The sequence below is a fragment of the Sus scrofa genome, chromosome 4 (genome assembly GCF_000003025.6).
Source record: "Sus scrofa isolate TJ Tabasco breed Duroc chromosome 4, Sscrofa11.1, whole genome shotgun sequence".
Classification (NCBI taxonomy): domain Eukaryota; kingdom Metazoa; phylum Chordata; class Mammalia; order Artiodactyla; family Suidae; genus Sus; species Sus scrofa.
The window spans coordinates 69377501-69396055 of record NC_010446.5 but is presented as its reverse complement, the minus strand read 5'-3'; the positions used below and the strand labels follow the sequence as shown (position 1 = coordinate 69396055).

At 42.3% G+C, this 18555-nt stretch overlaps 2 long non-coding RNA genes across 5 annotated transcripts in view; one reads left to right on the top strand and one right to left on the bottom strand.

Annotated features, from left to right (window-relative positions):
* LOC110260285 overlaps positions 1 to 18555 on the bottom strand; it is a 492008-nt gene that overhangs the window by 158204 nt on the left and 315249 nt on the right. The window lies entirely within an intron of this gene.
* The window catches only part of LOC102167557, a 293103-nt gene that overhangs the window by 219921 nt on the left and 54627 nt on the right, over positions 1 to 18555 (top strand). The window contains exon 5 of the long non-coding RNA XR_002343278.1: positions 13389 to 13496. This is a non-coding gene — a long non-coding RNA (uncharacterized LOC102167557). The remainder of the gene's footprint in view (positions 1 to 13388; positions 13497 to 18555) is intronic.

The following is an 18555-nucleotide window of genomic DNA, read 5'->3' as shown; positions in this document are numbered from 1 at the left end:
ATTCACAAACATTTCTTTTTTGTACCTTCCTCTGATATATGAAATTCATTATATCTGGAAGAGGAAATCTCTATGTCTTATGGGCTTCAGGCATCCACTCCTCCAAATGCTAAGAAACATATTGAAAGAGTTCCTGTTGTGGCTCAGTGGTAATGAACCTGACTAGTAACCATGAGGACACGGGTTCGATCCCTGGCCTCGCTCAGTGGGTTAAGGATCCAGTGTTGCTGTGAGCTGTGGTGTAGATCTCAGACACGGCTTGGATCCCACATTGCTGTGGCTGTGGTGTAGGCCAGCAGCTACAGCTCCGATTTTCCCCTTAGCCTGGGAACCTTCATATGCCGTGGGTGCAGCCATTAAAAAAAAAAAGAAAGAAGAGAAAAGAAACATATTGATAAATCTAAATATTATTAAACAAGATAGTTTCTAGTTGTATTTAATGCATTTAATGGGGAAACTGTAGGTTGGAAAGAACAGAAGTTGGGGGAAAAAATGCACCATCTTCTCTATGCTGCTATATTGCTTGTTCACTCCTGGAGACAAATAGAAATGCGTATCTGGAAGCTATGTACACAACAGGATTGTCTGACAGAGGAAACGTCTTTCTTTGCCCCAAAAGGTACTTCTCTGCCACACCGTGGCTGGGGTACATATGACTCAGTGGTTGGTCCCACCTGCATTGGCCCCTGGAAGAAACTATAAAAACAACTGTACCCTATTCCAAGGAGCTCAATATGATACAGACCTAAACACTGAAAATAGGAGCACGTTTTCTTGCTGTTTTTCCGAGAGCCTTTTACAAATTTTAGATGTGCCCCTAGAGATGGTCACACCAAGCAACAAACCACAATGGGCTTAGAGGCCAGAATTCCTGCCGTCCCTGCCCTGAGGCTCTGGGTCTCCTGGGCAGAAAACACCTAACAGAAAAATCTTTTCCAAAAATTGAGTCTGAGTGGTCGAATTTTATACTTGATGGCTTCCTTTCCCATGACTGTGCATATTCTTAATTTTCTCATTATTTGCAAAACAGACAAGAAACTACCTTTCTTTTGGCAAGACAAAAATAAAAAGCAAGTAATTTCCTCGACAATTCCACAAATGTCCACAGTTCCAAACATTTCACAATTCTTTTGTTCTATAGTCAATGTAAAAGCCGATGACCACCTAAAATATGAAATCAAAGACATGTTCGTGTTCTCAAGCCCAACAACATTAGGGTTTTATTTTTATATAAAACCACTTTTTTTTATATAATTGACTCTCTATACCTAGAATTTCTATAAACCATCTCCCAAATCCTCTGTCTATACTGCGTATTTTCTGATAATGAAGTCTCCAACAATGATGGAAATTATACCCTTTCGATAAAGTGTTTTTTGGATACAGTTTTGTTTTGACATAGCAATCAAATAAATAAAATTAAGTTGTATCTTGAAACTTTTTAGTCATCTGGAAAACAGAGTCAAGATCAGCATTTTTTTTTTGCAATTATTGCCAAATTTGAGAGATGCCAACAAATGTGAAATACCAATAGACTAGCTAAAACGAAGATCTCACTTTGTTCATCTAATTAAGCCTTTCACTGTTCCTTCACATTTTTCAAAGAGTAATGAATTGCTTAAAACTTGAATTGTCAGGATAAGATGTAATGTAAAATCGTGCCCACCTACCACCCATATGCAAATCCAGGAGTTCAGTAGTTTTGTGGGATTACAATGCTTTAGATTAAATAGCTCCCATCCTTTCAAAGTAAAAATGATGGAGAGTGGGTAAAGAATTTCAAATTTTCATTCTAGGATGTTTGACTCCTAATCGGCTTATAAAGTGGTAAAACTCTATACTTGACACTTCTCATAGTATAGAATTTAGCAATATACTTTATAATTAACTGGGAAGGAAACCAAGTCCCATAGAGAAAATACTTGGCCAGACACTGACATGAAAAGGATCTGGAGGTGCATTTCTTCATTTCCTGTGTAGCGATTTTTTTTAAAAAAGATACCTAGTGTTTTTCTGTTTTTTGTTTGTTTTTTGTTTTGTAAGGGTCGCAGGTGCAGCAAGCACATGGAATTTCCCAGGCTAGTGGTCAAATCGGAGCTGCAGCATCTAGGCTACACCACAGTCACAGCAATGCCAGATCCAAGCCATGTTTGTGACCTACACCACAGCTCATGGTAACGGGGGATCCTTAATCCACTGAGTGAGGCCAGGGATTGAACCCGTGTCCTCACAGATACTAGTTGGGTTCAGTACTGCTGAGCCAGAGTGGGAATTCTAGGGATCTTTTAAAAGAACACAATGCTACTTCTAGGATTCAAATAAATCACAGAATTAGTACTTCATTTTAGGCTATTTTCACCACTTCTTCATAGTCTGTTAATTTAACTAGTTGAAGTTTCTCTGTTGTCTCCTTGTCGCTGGCCAACTCTAGAGGGAATTGCCAAATGCCAGGCAAAGGGGGATAGCGGAGAAGCAGCCCTGGGAGACAGAGAGCAAAGGTCTCCAGATTCTAGGTGTTCAGGGCCAGGCTTCATTCATCCCGCATACACTCGTAAACACTGATGACCCTTCAGATGTTCCAAAGGGTTGCTTCTAAGGTTTTGTAACACAAAAACAAAACCATAACATAACCACATCGTATTGATTCCAATTTTTATCTCAGTAAAAACAAGAATATCTGGTGACATAAACCCGTCTGACCACTGGCCCGGGTCTGGCGTCTCAGTGGTACCTGTTGGCTGCAGGTGAGGGTGAAGGAAGTGTCCCCCAGGGGGGGCCGGATGCCAATGAACCCTTCACATGAATGACTCTTTGTGAATGCAAGTCATGTCTACCTAATTGTGAAACAATGGACTCTCTAAATGTTGTTTGCAGGAAAGTGTTGAACTGTGAAAACATCTGATACTTCTGATACAGTTCAGTTTTCCTCTGCTGATAGTCGAGTGCTTTGCAAAATGCCTGTAAAATGTCCCATAACCAGATCAACGGAACATAACCCTTGAAGTGCTGGCCATGTGGGAATAATCTGTTCCAGAGAGTTTTTGTTTTAATTTTAGACCAAGATCTCCTCCTAATCCCCAAGTCAGAATGTTTACAATTAACCCATCTCTACTCACCCCAGTCATGTGCCTGCTGTATGACTTACACAGGAATTAATTGTAAATAATGTTAAACATTTCATGTGAAAGTAAACATGCACATAACAACCATGAACTTTAATAGCTAGTCTTTATTTAGACTTTACTATGTGCCAGGCACTGTGTTAAGCACTTTATATGCTTTATTTTACTTAATTCTCACCAATCCCATGCAGTTGATAGCAGAATTTTGCCCAGTTTACATATAAAGAAGCCTAAGCTTAAGCAGGTTAAATAAGTTAAGAAGGTCACATGGCTTGTAAGTAGCAAAGGCAAGAAGAGGTAATGGGAGAAGTTAGCACCAGATCACAGGGAGGCAGAGGTTATGGAAAGGGCATTTGGATGTTGTTCATAGTGTGGTGGGAAGATGGTGGTGGTGTCTGAGCAAAGTATGACGTGAGCTGATCCTTTCTGCAGTGTATATGGTATAAACGTCACCTAAAATCCATTTTTTTTCTTTTTTCTTTTTTTTTTTTTTTTAGGGTCTAACTCACAGCATAGGGAAGTTCCCAAGCTAGGGATCAAATTGGAGCTTCAGCTACCAGCCTACACCATAGCCGCAGCAACACCAGATCTGAGCTGCATCTGTGACCTAGACTGCAGCTCACGACAATGCCAGATCCTTAACCCACTGAGCAGGGCCAGGGATTGAACCCACATCCTCAGGTTCATTACCACTGAGCCACAATGGAAAGTGTGAAGTCAGGGAGACTGATTTCTCCAGCTCCACTCTTCTTTCTCAAAATTGCTTTGGCTCTTCAGGGACTTTTGGGTTTTCATGCCAATTTAAAAATTTTTGGTTCTAGGTCTCTGAAAAATGCCATTGGTAATTTGATAGGGATTGCACTGAATCTGTAGATTGCCTTGGGTGATATAGTCATTTTGACAATATTGATTCTTCCAATCCAATAACATGGTATATCTGTCCAGCTGTTTGTGTCATCTTTGATTTCTTTCATCAGCATCTTATAGTTTTCATAGCATACCTCTTTTGTCTCCTTAGGTAGGTTTATTCCTGGGTATTTTATTCTTTTTGGTATGAAGGTAATTGGGATTGTTTCCTTAATTTCTCTCTCAGGTCTTCTTTTGTTAGGACATAGAAACGCAAGAGATTTCTGTGTATTAATTTTGTATCCTGCAAATTTACTGAATTCATTGATGAGCTCTAGGAGTTTTCTGGTAGCATCTTTAGGATCGTCTATGTGCAGTATCATGTCATCTGCAAAGAGTTACAGTTTTGCTTCTTCTTTTCCAATTTGGATTCTTTTGATTTCTGTTTCTTCTCTGATTGCCCTGGCTAGGACTTCCAATACCATGTTAAATAGAAGTGGTGAGAGTGGACATCCTCATCTTGTCCCGGATATTAAAGGAAATGTTTTCAGCTTTTCACTGTTGAGTATGATGTTAGCTGCAGGTTTGTCATATATGGTCTTTATTATGTTGAGGTAGGTTCTGTCCATGCCCATTTTCTTGAGAGGTTTTTTTTTTTTTTTTTAATCATAAATGGGTGTTGAATTCTGTCAAAATCTTTTTCTGCATCTATTGAGATGACCATATGGTTTTTAGTCTTCAATTTGTTAATGTGGCATATCACATGGATTGACTTGTGGATATTGAAAAATCCCTGCATCCCTGGGATAAATCCCACTTGATCATGGTGTGTGTAATCCTTTTAATGTATTGTTGGATTTGGTTTGCTTGTATTTTGTTGAGGATTTTTTTTTAAATCACTATTCATCAGTGATATTGGCCTGTAATTTTCTTTTTTTGTGGTATCTTTGGTTGTGGTATCAGAATGATGGTGACCAAAGATTTACTATTTTTGTGTGCGCTTGTTTTTAAATTCCTGCTTAACTTCTCTCAACATGGTACTTATCTTTAAAAAAAAAAAAAAGAATTCTCCACAATTAAAAATTACTAGTCCATGTTGGAGCTACAGTCCTGACTATAACTGCAAACCATTCTCTTCTGCCTGCTCCTTTGTGAATCCTGGGCTGGTGAACCAAAGATGGGCATATCCTCTTACCTGCCATACTCACAGGAAGACGCAAAAAATGCCTGTGTGCAGCATTATAAAGGAATAGCTCTACTGACTGACATGCCTTTTTAAATTACCACAAGCAATTTAATATTTAATAGTGATGGCACATAAAGGAGAGCAATGATATATAGTTACCCAACTTGCATATGATCAGGCAACACTCCATGCCAGAGAAGGCTAAAATATCATTGTCTGAATGGAGGTCAAGCTGTGATTACTAGATTTTAGGCTAGATGTATGTCTCAGAGCAGTTGTGTTCCAGTGTAAGCTCCCTTGATGTCTGGCTCCTGTTGAATTTCTCCAGGCAGTCTTTACCCTTAAGGGAAGGGACAGACTCATTTGCCTTTCTGAAGCATTACTCCTCAAAGCAGGTGGAGTCTGGGGCCAGGAACTGCTGCAGAAAGACAGAAATGACCCCTCCTGCCACTCCTCCTTGCGGCCAAGTTTATGAACTTGTCTGTTATAGAGCCCCTCATTGCAGAGAGCCAAAGGCTGGAGGGAGAGTACCCACAGCGTCTCCTGGGACAGGGCACATGCTCCCACCCGCCACACGCTCCCACCCACCACACGTCCATCTGGGTCCAGATGTTCCATGGAGCTGTTACAGCTCAGGATACAAAGCCTGCTCACCAGAGAGCCAAACTGAGGGGAGAAAGAAGGGGCAGGCAGAGCACAGTGCCCAGAAAAATGCCATTTAATACCTACTTGTCCATCATGAAGATTTTCTTTCTCAGCTCCTAGCACAGCTTACACACAGTAGGTGTTCAGCACTCAATAGATATTCCTTCCTAAATAAATTTAGTCTCCTCCTCCTAGGAGACCTCACCTAACTGTGATATGTAAAAAATCAACTACACTCACAGGCCCAGTGAAAAGACGGTCCCTATACGAAGTTCTGGATATTCCTGCCACTCAGAATGTGAGCCCTTTTTAATATTTTTCCTTATTTGGTGTATACAGATGAGGCATGAAGCCCTTTAGTTATGCCTGTAAATCTCTCCAGCAGGACATTAGCATTCAGAAGCACCTATGAGAGAAATAGACTTTATGAGAAAACAGGACCCAGCAATAAGATATTTCTCAGCTGTCAAACAAATAATTTACATCGTACAGGATAGGGACAGTGCAGGAGCAGGATTTGGATTTTAAATAAAGCAAAGGTGCAAAACCAGAAGATGACAGTTTCAAGCAGGACAATCAATGGGAAGTTGGAATTCTGAGGTCTCCTCAAAGGCTGATAATATAAAATTCTGTATCAGATAAAAGATGTTGCGTTCCCAGGGAACCACAAGGTTGGAAGAGTCGACTTGTGCTTGAAATCAACATTTCCTGGAGCTTGGGAGGAAGAACAACAGTGGAATTCTGCCAAGGGAGGAGGAGGGGAAGGGAGGGGGAGAGTTCTTTCATAAGGATCCATCATCTTTGACCCGAAATCAGTACCCTTACCACTGAAAAAAACAGTTGTGTCTTTCCCTCCCACTACAGGTAACTTTTATGAGCAGTTGGAGCTTTTGAAAATTTTTCAGTTGTGCACGGGCGGGGATGGAATGGAATTGTGTTTAAACTTGCTGACCTCTACAGATTCTCTATAATTTGTTTAGGACAAAATAATACGTCTGCCTTTCATTGACCTTATGTCCAAGGCTTCAAGTTCACAGATACCCGTATGCCATAAAGATGCAGAGAAATGGAAACCAATACCAGATCTGTCATCCAGGCAGCAGCCTGCTGTTAGAACACACAGCCCTGACAACCCTGAGACGTCATTTCTTTCCTTCCCGTCTTGCTCCCTCCCTTCCTCCTTCTCTTTCCAACCATTTATTTATTCTACACACATTTATTGGACACCTAACACTCTTTCCACATCCCCTGCCAGCTGAGCTCTACGGGCCAGGCACGCATTTGCATTTTATTTCCGTGTCCAAAAATCTGCGTCAAGTTGAGCAAACTTGGGCTGATGACCGGGGTCCACTCTCGCTGAGCGCTTGGGTGTCCCAGCCTCTGCCAGCCACGCGGCCCCCGAATTGAGGACATCGTGTTTTCAATTTTCTTCAATAAAGCCACGAATCTGGCAATTTGCTGGCCTGCCTCAGCTAAACAGAAAGGACAATTTGAGAAAGATCATAGTTCAGGCCCAGTCAGACGGAAACGATTGAAAACAGAGCTGGCCGCTATGTGTCCCCAATGCAGCTCACTGTCGCAGTTTGACTGACAAACTGACTTTTTTGAGGTGCTCGTGCCCATTTCAGTCAGAGTTTATTGAAGGTGATTTTGATCTTCTCCATGAGGCCGCAGCAGTGGCCATGCCATCTGTCACCTTGATTGCATCGTGGATTCTCTGGAGAGAGCGCCATGGCTCCTGATCATTTACAGATTGTGCCGCGCTCCCCTCCATAAGGACCACATGCACGGAGCCAGATGGTGAACATGCACGCTTATTATAAGTCTTTATCTCCGTGCAGGAAGGAGAGGAACCATTAGATCTCCCTCAGGAGTCTGCTCCTCTCCACCATCACGCTGCTCCTCGGCAAATACAGTCTTCTTCAGCTGTCACCGGCCTACCTCTGAACGTTACAAAAATCCACAATAATTCCAACAGGCGAGGCTGAGACATCAAGGCGGTACAGCGAAGCCACCCCTTGCCTTGTCTTCCTCTCTTTTCTCGAACCCCCCACTCGCCTGATTGCCGGCACTAGGTAAAAACCAGCCAGTCTGCAAATTCATCATTAATGGGTTGATTTTTTTAAGGGCATAGGAGGGGCCCTGCTCGGACATAAAGCCACAGGATCCTATTTTCTGTAATGGGGATTATGGCTGCCATTGTATTGGCCTCATTCTTTTCCAAGTAACGATTTTTGATTCCTTTTACATATTTGCGAATTCTACATTTTTTTCTTTCTGCAGTAATCCCAGGAGGGGGACCACCTGTGTCCCAGTAAGCGGCAGGGAGGGACTTGGGTGCCAGGGGCTGTGTGCTAGATTGGAAGGCCCAAGTGCGCTGGAACTCTAGAAAACTTCCTCTTAGGAATCGCTCTGTGGAAAGAGATGGTGTGGACGGCGGGGAAGGGCTCTGAAGGCTGAACCAGCGGAGCTCGGAGAATCGGGGGACAGCTGGTGAAATGTGTGGTGCCTCCCAAAGCACCATGGTCACTTACTATTAGGAATTCATCGAGGAGCGAAAGGAATCCTAAGTGGAACTGTAACGCATGCAAAAATAAGTACCGACAAAATAAATACACACTTGCTGTAAAGAAAGTGAGTCCCAACTTTTTAATTTTATAGATAAAACATATATATCTTCAATGGACATTTTAACTTTTACCTAGACTCCACCCAGGTTAAGATATAGGATATTTCCAAAACTCCAGTGGCCTTGTGATACAGATATAAATAAATGCACATAAGCAGACTCACTAAGAAGCCCAACTCTGCTGCCTCCACTGCTTTTCCCATAGACAATACACCCAAGTCTCCTCTCTCCCTGCCCCCTGCCTCTCTCTCTTACACACACACACACACACACACACACACACACACACACAGGAAGTGAGCAGAACAGTGCTTGGACTTTGCCACCAAGAGACCCCCGGCGACGAGGAAAGCCCTCGCTAGTGAGCAGCTGCATGCAGAAACCAAGGGAAGGTTTCCAGTGACCCATAACCTTGAAATCTTATAAGGGTCATCCATCTAGAATAACTACCATGTTAGCTGACAGAGAGGAAGAAATTTTCTTCTACCCTTCTAGGTTCTTCTGGCTGGTCTAGGAATTAGATTGACAAGAGACAGATGAACAAGAGAAAATTGAATGAGAGAAAATCGAACGAAAGTTTAATAGCGTGTATGTATGGAAGAGGCCCAGGGATACTGAGTAACTCCCCCAATGGCTGAAAAATTCACCTTAAATACCATCTTAAGCTAAAGACAAAAGAGGTGGTTGCGGGTAGTGGTTTGGGATTTCCAAGGGGAGGACGGCGGCTGCCATGGAAAAGCAAACAAAAGTTTGGCAAACAAATATTTGTTGGGCCATGAAGGGAGAATGAGATCCAGAGTGGACTCTCATCCTTAGGCTCTTTCCTCCCACCCCACTCAGCTCATATTCTTTTGCTCTTATCTCTGGTGCTAGCTTTATTCTGGGAACAGGCTCTCTGTTTATAAACATGGGGATATGTAGGGGCCAAATTGTGTTCCCTTGCATAACCCAATGGTGGTTGTTACCAAAATCCAGTATCTTTGCTCAGATATGAAAGCCAAGTGACCCGGTGCCTGCCAACATGGTCACACAGTCCCTTATGGTTTAGGTGCAGAAGTCATGGGATTTCTCTTTCCACGAAATGCTAAGTCCAAAGTCTCTTACACACCATTTCTCAGGGGTCTGATGCTTCCAGAAGTATCAGCCTCTGTTGGGGGTGCAGGATAAGCTACCACAGAATAGCTGTGAAGAAAATGACTGTGCGGCATCCCACTGGGAAGGCATACACACTAACGAGCTGCTTACACATCCATGCTCTTCAAAGAGTAACAGAGTCCATGTCTCTTCCCAAACACAAGTCCAAAATTATGCCACATGTTGGCTGACCCATTAAGGACCTTCCCAGTGGATATTTGAATAGAAGACAACAATGTTTAAACAGACCAACTTCATTGTTTTTGTTTTTTGTTTTTAACCTCATTTAACCCATTACCTTCCATCATGGTGCTGCTTTGTTTACATTTTCTACAACTGAAAAACAACTATTATATTAGCATATAGTCACTACCAAGTATTTTTAAGAGGAAGAAATTTAGGGTGTAATCCAACACAAATGTGTTTTCAGAGGAGAGGTAACTTTTTTTTTTTTTTACTTTGGGGCATCAGGAAATGTGTGCCCATAATACTATGAAGGTTTGCGTATGTGCAGGAAATGTATATATTTGATATGCTCACTGCACTTGAGATATTTTGCAAATGATCTTTAAAGACACAAACAAGAAAAAGCAGTCATGCCTATCAAAAATAATTCCTGGTCCCTGAACATCAGCCTCAGATAGATGGTTACCCAATCACGCAGATTTTTAAAATATCAGCATTCTCCCCAAAGAATATTATTTTTCTACCCAGCACAGAGAGGAATAATTTTGGGATTTGCCCTTCCTAGGTAAACAGATGATCCTGACCTTTGTAACATCATACTGCTCTGTGGTTTTGGAGCAAAAACCATGTATAGAGAGGCACAGAAAACCGAGGCACCAAATACTGCTTACATTCCCCCCAAAGAAAGAAGATCATCAGAAATAATGTGGTGCACTTGATTAAGAATGAAAACGTGGTCTCATAACGTAAAAAGTACTGCTAAGGCCCAGGAGAAGGAAGGGGGAACTGGGTTTGATGACTTAGTGCTGATGGCGTGAACTCAGATAAAGGAAGCCTGCTCCGCCCCCACGTGGGAGGAAGATAACGCTGTGTGTCTGAAGCACTGAGGGTTCTCATTTCCAGTTCTGATTATGGCACTTCTAGTGAGGGGAGGGTCAGAAGCTCCACGCCGTGCCCCCAGCCATGGCCTCTCGTTCAGGTTCGAGGAGAGGCTGTTCTGGCATGGAATCAGGCTGGGATTGGACTGCAGCCTCTCTACTTGGCCTTGGCCTTGGACAGCTTGCTTACTTTCTCCCAGCCTCATATTCTCTCTCGGCTCATGAGCAAGACAATTCCAGTCTCCCAAGTGAGGATTAACTGCCATGAAGGGGAAAACAGCTCACATATACCTGGCAAGTCCTAAGCCCCAAAAGCATGCTATGACTGACATGCAGCCGCAACAAACGTGGCCGTTTCTGTCAAAAAATAGTGCTGCAAATGCATATCCAATGCAAAAATTAAGATGACTAGGTGGCAATGCAGAAATCATATTTTGTAAAGCAGCCAGACTTGTTAATGCATATTTGATGGGGGGAGAGGGCAGGATGACAAAGAACAGAGCGCCCCCTTCACCTGCCACTCAGGAACTGGTGTGACCTCATGCGTGTTACCTAAATTCCCTGCGTTTCAGTGTCTCCACCTGAAAAGGGGGTAATAATAAGAAACCCACCTCAGGATTAGATGAGATGATATAGGAACCATTCCTGGCAAATATAAGCACTATAAAACTTCGCCAGCATTCCTAGTGCTCTGATGGCTCTGAAATAGAGGCTCGTGATTTCATCCTTTACTAACTTTTGGCTGTGGTGTGGCAATAAAATCTTATTGCTGCTCAAAAGCCCAGGAAACTGACCAAAATCCATTGTTCACTTTTATTTGATTTTTTTTTTTTGTTTTCAGTGTTTGCTAAGTTGGAACTATTGTTTATTTTATTTCATTGCTGCAAGCCATATCATAAACTTGCTGTGTCACCTCTCTCTCCTTTTCTCTCTCTCTGCTTCTCTTCCTCTCTCTCTCAGACACACACACACACACACACACACACACTCGTGCAGGGTGCGTGTAACTGGAGCCATCCAAACCCCAAGCTGTTAGGAAAATGCTTCAACGTACAACAGGAAAAGGAGTGGCCTTATTTTGGCCTCAAAATGAAAAGACTTGGATATTGGTCCTAATTCTATCACTTAACCTTGGGTAAAGCACTTACTTTCTGTATGTGTAAAATAGGTAATGGCATGTGTTTTCATTTCATGGGCTCCCTGTGAGGACCAAATCTGTGAAAGGACTTTGAAAAGTATGAATCCCTCTATAGGCTTAAATATCAGGTACTGGAATTAATACATTAAAGACAGCTTCACCACCAAACATTCATGAGTGTGATAAACAGATTAATGAAGACTTTATAATAAATATATAACTGTCAGAAATGACCTAAGAGTCCAGCTAAAAAGCCAGGGCATCCAAATTCTCTGGGTCCTAAACCGTGAGGCTGTTCGGGAGATACAACTCTGTCCTGCTCCCAGGGGGCTCGTGTGTCTCTGGATCAAGTGATTCTGATTAATACGTGGACAAACAGGGCTCACATTTTAATTTTGCTTCTTCCTATCTTTGAGAATATTTCCAATATTACAATGTCTATCCCCCAAATAGCATAAGACCCAAATAAAAGTAAATCCAACAAAATCTGCTTAACTCAGGCTGCTTTAAAATAAGAGTTTATACAATGGGACAGTTGGTCCCAATCCTGGTTTAATATGTCTGCAGTACAAAGGGTCTTTGCTGCCTCCTGTTTCTGCAGAAAAAGGAGCTTATTAAAATAAATGTAGAATAGAACTTAAGCTCCTAATAGGAATGGAATAGCAATAATTGATACAATAATAACAGAAACAATAAATTATTTTTCCAGGATATTTCTTATTCTTGCTTTGTAATTTAATTTAGTAATATTCATCTTTCAAGGGTTACTTCATATAAATGTAGAAATAATTATTTCTCCTTAAAAAGTTCTAGTGTTTCTTTTAAAGAATAGTATGACAATAAAAAGGCAATTCTAAAAATAAATTCAAATTACCTGTAGTGAACAAAGTAATTCAAATCTAAATAACACTGAGAAACATACAGGCACCTGACCATTCTGTCATTAGACAAGAGGGCAGAAGAGGCTAATTGATCATGATTACAAAATAAGCATTTTTCAATAATAAACCATAATGAGTCAAATAAAAATCAATGTGTGTATTATCTGTGTTTGTGTCGTGAGCCTGAGTGCATGTACTTGTGTGTTCAAGCCGAATTCAACTAGCAGGCACTGATCACACATCTCATCTTGTGAATGGCATTAGATATCTTGTTCAAAATCTCTGATTAATCTGATTAAGCTAGTGAGTGAATAATCCTTTAATCCTCTCAAGAATACAGTTTATGTCTGCTGAGTGTCAAATTTAAGACGGGTAAGCTGTAAATACCAAAATTTAAGTGAAAGGAAGGAGAAAAAGGCAGCCACCCAAAGTCAAACTGTGCCGCCTCTTTCCCGGCTTCTGTCTTTTGTGGGTGACCTTCTCGGCTGAAACGAGAATGAGAAGCATTAGGAAAAATCATAAATCATCCTCCAGCGGTGGCGCTGCGGCAGGGAGCGTATCAGTCACCGGAGGACCAGGCTGCTAGCATGTGCTTCCCTTTTCCCAACCAGCTTAATTATAAATTAATGGGCACTGCCTTTTGCTTCTCATTTCATTCTGGAGCAGAAGTGTTTAAAACCAGATATTTATTTTGTAGTTAGAAAACTGTCGCAGGGGCTAAAAACTGCTACATCTTTTTGTAGAATCACAAGAACAGGAAAATGAACATCCTTCCATTAGAATCGCAGTCCGAAGACGACACTTCAGCAACTGTTACTGCATTTGGCTTTGACCGGGTCAAAGGAATTGAGGTACCCTGATGCTGCTTTATCATTATGCAGCAAATTCAAATAATAACAATGAGATGAGATAGTGTGGGGAGGTGGTTAGCAGAAAGACAGTGATGATTCATTCAATGCCCAAGGAAAGGTTAAAAAAAAAAATTCTTTTAAAGCGATGGGCTGGCTTGCTTGGGGCATTTGACCACTTACTTTTAACTGAAATATGTATATATCATGCCAATCAGAAGTTTAGAATATCTGTAGCCCAGAATGTGCTGTATATTTTTGTGTGTCAGTTGTTTATGAAATTGTCCCCTGCCCCTAAAAACCTTGACTGCTGGAAGGGCAAATGGCTCAACAAGATTAATTTGCCTCTCAACTACTTTTTCATTTACTAATTTAACACGGGTCAAGGGGATCTGGTCTAATTAAAGTATTGGCCAGCCCTGAAAAGCAGAAAGTCTGTCTCATCCCTTAATTCCTCATGATGTGGGGAAATGAGGCAAAGGAAGAAGACTGCTCCGGCCCCAAGTGCAGCTCCGGGATGTGTCACAGTCTGGGAGGAGAGGCAGAAGACCAGCTCCTTCTGCTTCTTTCCTGCTTGGGCTATGGTGCAGCCTCTGCTCTGTGAGTCTTCCCATGAAGCCTGGAAAAATTGGGTGCTCCGTAACCAGACAATGGAGGAATCCAGACTTCCTCCGTTTTTGCCTGGATGGGGGCACTACACTTCTAGATGTGCCCCAAACAAACCAAGGTCAGACAAGGGCAAAGAGCTTCTGGTCCCAGCAGAACTAGCCACACCCCCAGCTGCTGTATTCTCCACCAACTTCTGCAAAGCTTTCAGCAGTGCTGACTTCAGCATCCTTATCAACTGTCACACATTGGGCACAATTTTGTACTTTGGGTCCTTTGTTTTTGATAAGGTGGACAAGTGTCTCACATCTCTGGCTTGTGTGTTCAGCTCCAACTCTCTCTCTCCCCATCTACTCAGTGGTAATGGCTTTTGTAATTATGACTTGTTACATGATCTTATCCCTCTGGATACTCAGTCTTATTATCTTTAATCCCATCCACCTTTGACAGTGAACACCCCCACCCCCAGCATCTTCAGCTGGGCATGAGCTGACTCCGGACTTTTTTTTTTTTTTTTTTTGTCTTTTTGCTATTTCTTCGGGCCGCTTCTGCGGCATATGGAGGTTCCCAGGCTAGGGGTCTAATCGGAGCTGTAGCCACCGGCCTACGCCAGGGCCACAGCAACGCAGGATCTGAGCCGCGTCTGCAACCTACACCACAGCTCACGGCAACGCCAGATCGTTAACCCACTGAGCAAGCGCAGGGACCGAACCCGCAACCTCATGGTTCCCAGTCGGATTCGTTAACCACTGCGCCACGATGGGAACTCCTGACTCCGGACTTTGAAGGGCATTGCTGGGGCCCTGAGGACCACAGATCCTATTATAGCTTCTGAACTGAGAGTGACCCAAAGTCAACACGGGGAGGTTTAGGGTTTTCTGCAGATTTTCTTCTAAGACTTCTGGCTGGAAAAAGAATAGTTTTCAGCCATGTCCACGAATGAGCTGTGAGGCTGAGGAGTGGGTGCCTACTGGTAACAAATTGTGAAATGATGCCATTTTTAGTTCAAGGAGTAAGGGCTCTCTTTAAAGCCCACAGGGCAGGGCTTACCAACTGTGCAAGATCATTTCTGAAATTATTTTACAATGAACCTGATTATGAATAAATATCTAAGAGACTATGCATATAAATTGTGTCATTTGTAATGTTTTTTCTTTTTGTACATATCCTTTAATTGACTATCTTCAGACCCTGTTCTTACCTTCTCATAATCATAATTACTCATATTACAGAATAACAGGCACACTCTTTTGCCTTTCATAGCATATAATAGCCCTCTCTGCCATTCATTTACTCATGCATTCATTCATTCAACTAATGTTCACAGCAAGTTTATCAAGTGTATGGACATAAAGATGCTATGATTTAAAATGATCTAGAGATCCCCTTGGTACGTTCCATACAGTGTCCATAATAGAGACTGCAGAATCGTATATGTTATATATGCGGAAGCCTTGCCAAAAAGCAAGGTGAAATCACTCAGTCCCCATCCAGCTCATTCTTTATGACTCAAAAGACCATTACAAAAGCAGACTTGGTGAGGATAATATGTTAAGGTCACAGCCCCCTACTCTTCCCTCACTAAAGTGGTGCCTCTTCATCTGGCTTCAGATCCACTTCTTCCTTTTGAGTTTCTGCTGACTCTTGGAAAAGTCCATGTATGCTGATATAATCTAGAGAGACCTTGGTGAGAGAACAGGAGGTCTTAAAGGATTAGAAGGGCAGGGGGGTGACTGGTTCCCTGGTGGCCTAGCAGTTAAGGATTCAGACTGTCACTGCTGTGGCTTGGGTTCGATCCCTAGCTTGGGAACTTCAGCATGCTATGGGTGTGGCTAATGTATATACATATATAAAAGAAGGGGAAAGTGCATGATTGACCTTTAAGAAATCTTAAGATCTTGAAATCTTCTTTCCAAAGAATTCCAGAACCAAAGTGGGAATCTGGACTATAGGGTGTTACAGCCCAGTTTTACAGTGGACCCAGAACTTAGAGTCCCACTAGTCTATTTCACTAGCCCTTCTACTCTAAGTAATGGGAGTTTATACCAGCAGATTCAGCTCCATCCAGGCTCCTAGCTAGTGCTGGTCAGGAGAAAATCCAAGCTCTGCTCCACCAGCCAGGGATGGCTAATTTGGTCAAATATTCGTGTTCATAAATCTGGGATCTGGAGTAGGCTCTGAGACCTCAAATGGCCATTGAGTCCCAGATCTTCTCTAAGATCATCTACATTTGCTCAGATTAAAAAACCAGGCCTGAACTCTATTCTAATGTCCAGGCCTTCTGAGCCATAGTCCAATTGACTATATCCCTAAACCCTGCCTAGCTCTTGCCAGGACTTTCTTAGATAGTCCTGGTCCCCATTTTCCATACCTTTAGTCACTGATTATGTCTTCCCTCAAAACAGAAATAGTTTCCAGGAAACTGCCATCCACATAACATCTGGACTAGCCAGAGATCGGAGGATTCCAACTACACTTCAACCATCAGATGAGACCATCTTACCTGACTTAGATCTTGTGCCAGTTCACTGTGACTCATGGCACACTGTTGTTTACATATCAGCTGCTCTTTCAGCGCCCAAGAGACAGCTTAATATTTAGGTCAGTCCCCCTTGCCCTTCTGGTTTCAATTTCCCCTTCATTCCCTTTGACCCATGCTAACCATATCCTCATAGACAGCCTTTCCCAAGTTATGCTACTAGGGCCTGTTGAAGCAGATTTCTAAGAAAGCAGAAATGGGTTACAGACATTTTGTTGGTTTTGAGGTTTATTTAGAATCGACTGTTTCTTAAAGGACCTCTAGTTCCCCAAGCCCAGCCCAGAACAAGAATAGCCCAGACGGTTAAAGAAGGCATTCCTCCACTTTCCAGGCAGAGATGCAGAAGTGGCTAGTGGCCACACTACATCTTCCATATACGTTCTTGTATCACTATATTTTACCCTCTGGCCTATTGTTCTTCTGAACTATGACACTAGTGAATTTATTGCCTCTTGTGCTATACAGCAAACAGCATGTGTCCAGTGTTTTTAAAAATAAGTAGAAAACTGGACTTTATCACCTAGTTTTGCATCCTAGTCATATGTTTTCAGCATTCACTTAGACATAATAGCATCATAAAAAAAGGTCATGAAATTCATTAGATTGATGAAAATTGGAAAGCTGGATAATGTCATTATTATTGGGCATATGCATATAGCAAATCCTTTAGATGCTTGCTGAGTTCAACATAGACTGATGCAGACATTCTGGAAAGAAGCTGGTAGTACTTAGTTAAATTCAACATTCCTTATGATAAGAGCTTTGTTCCCGAATATAAATTTCAAAAACATTCTCACACACTGGAGGGCCTACCCCGTAAGGTTTACCATCATCTTGTTTGTGGGGAGCAGGGGAATCCTGGTGTCTGTCACTAGTGGAGAAGTAAAACATGGTAGATGCCAACTCTACTCTGCCACAACCAGAAACAAAGAGCTAGGTGGCTGCACAGCCACATGGATAGAGAGGTCTTAGAAACAACAGGCTACAGTGATCAAAAGGAAATAGAACAAGCTATCTAATATAATGATACTTGTATAAATTACAGTCCATGAACAAACATTCATAAGAACACATAAAAACAAAAGGATATCATCAAACACATTAACCTGACTGCTGTGGTCAAAGGAAGAATGAGAATCGAAGTGAAAATGTGAGAAATGGGAGTTCCCGTCGTGGCGCAGTGGTTAACGAATCCGACTAGGAACCATGAGGTCGCGGGTTCGGTCCCTGCCCTTGCTCAGTGGGTTAACGACGATCCGGCGTTGCCGTGAGCTGTGGTGTAGGTTGCAGACGCGGCTCGGATCCCGCGTTGCTGTGGCTCTGGCGTAGGCCGGTGGCTACAGCTCCGATTCAACCCCTAGCCTGGGAACCTCCATATGCCGCGGAAGTGGCCCAAGAGATAGCAACAACAACAACAACAAAAAGACAAAAAAAAAAAAAAAAGAAAATGTGAGAAATGGAAATCAAATGAGATAGATAAAAAGATGGATGCGTAGATAGATAGATAGATAGATAGATAGATAACATATAAGTGAGCCTGGTAGTGGTCAAGAGAGAAGCCTGTGCAAACCAGTGACATGGTATCATGAACCAAGATGTATAATTAACACCTTTCTGTACTTGAGATAAACTAAAACAGCTCAAGAAAGCTGGTAAGATTCTAGGGCAATAGGACATGATCACTGAGGCACATCTAAGACTGAGCTTAAATGCTAAACATTGAGATGTGGTATTGCTCAACCTGTTCTTGGCCTGTGAGACCTGGATTTGCCATGAACATTACATCTGGCTTCATAAAACATCTCTCCAGTTACCAGCCAACACTGAGAGCCTCGACTGGGACCTGTCCACGAGCTCAGCATCTTTAACAGAGGAGGCACAGGCAGCTGCCAGAAGGCAAGCTGAAGTTAGACAGCT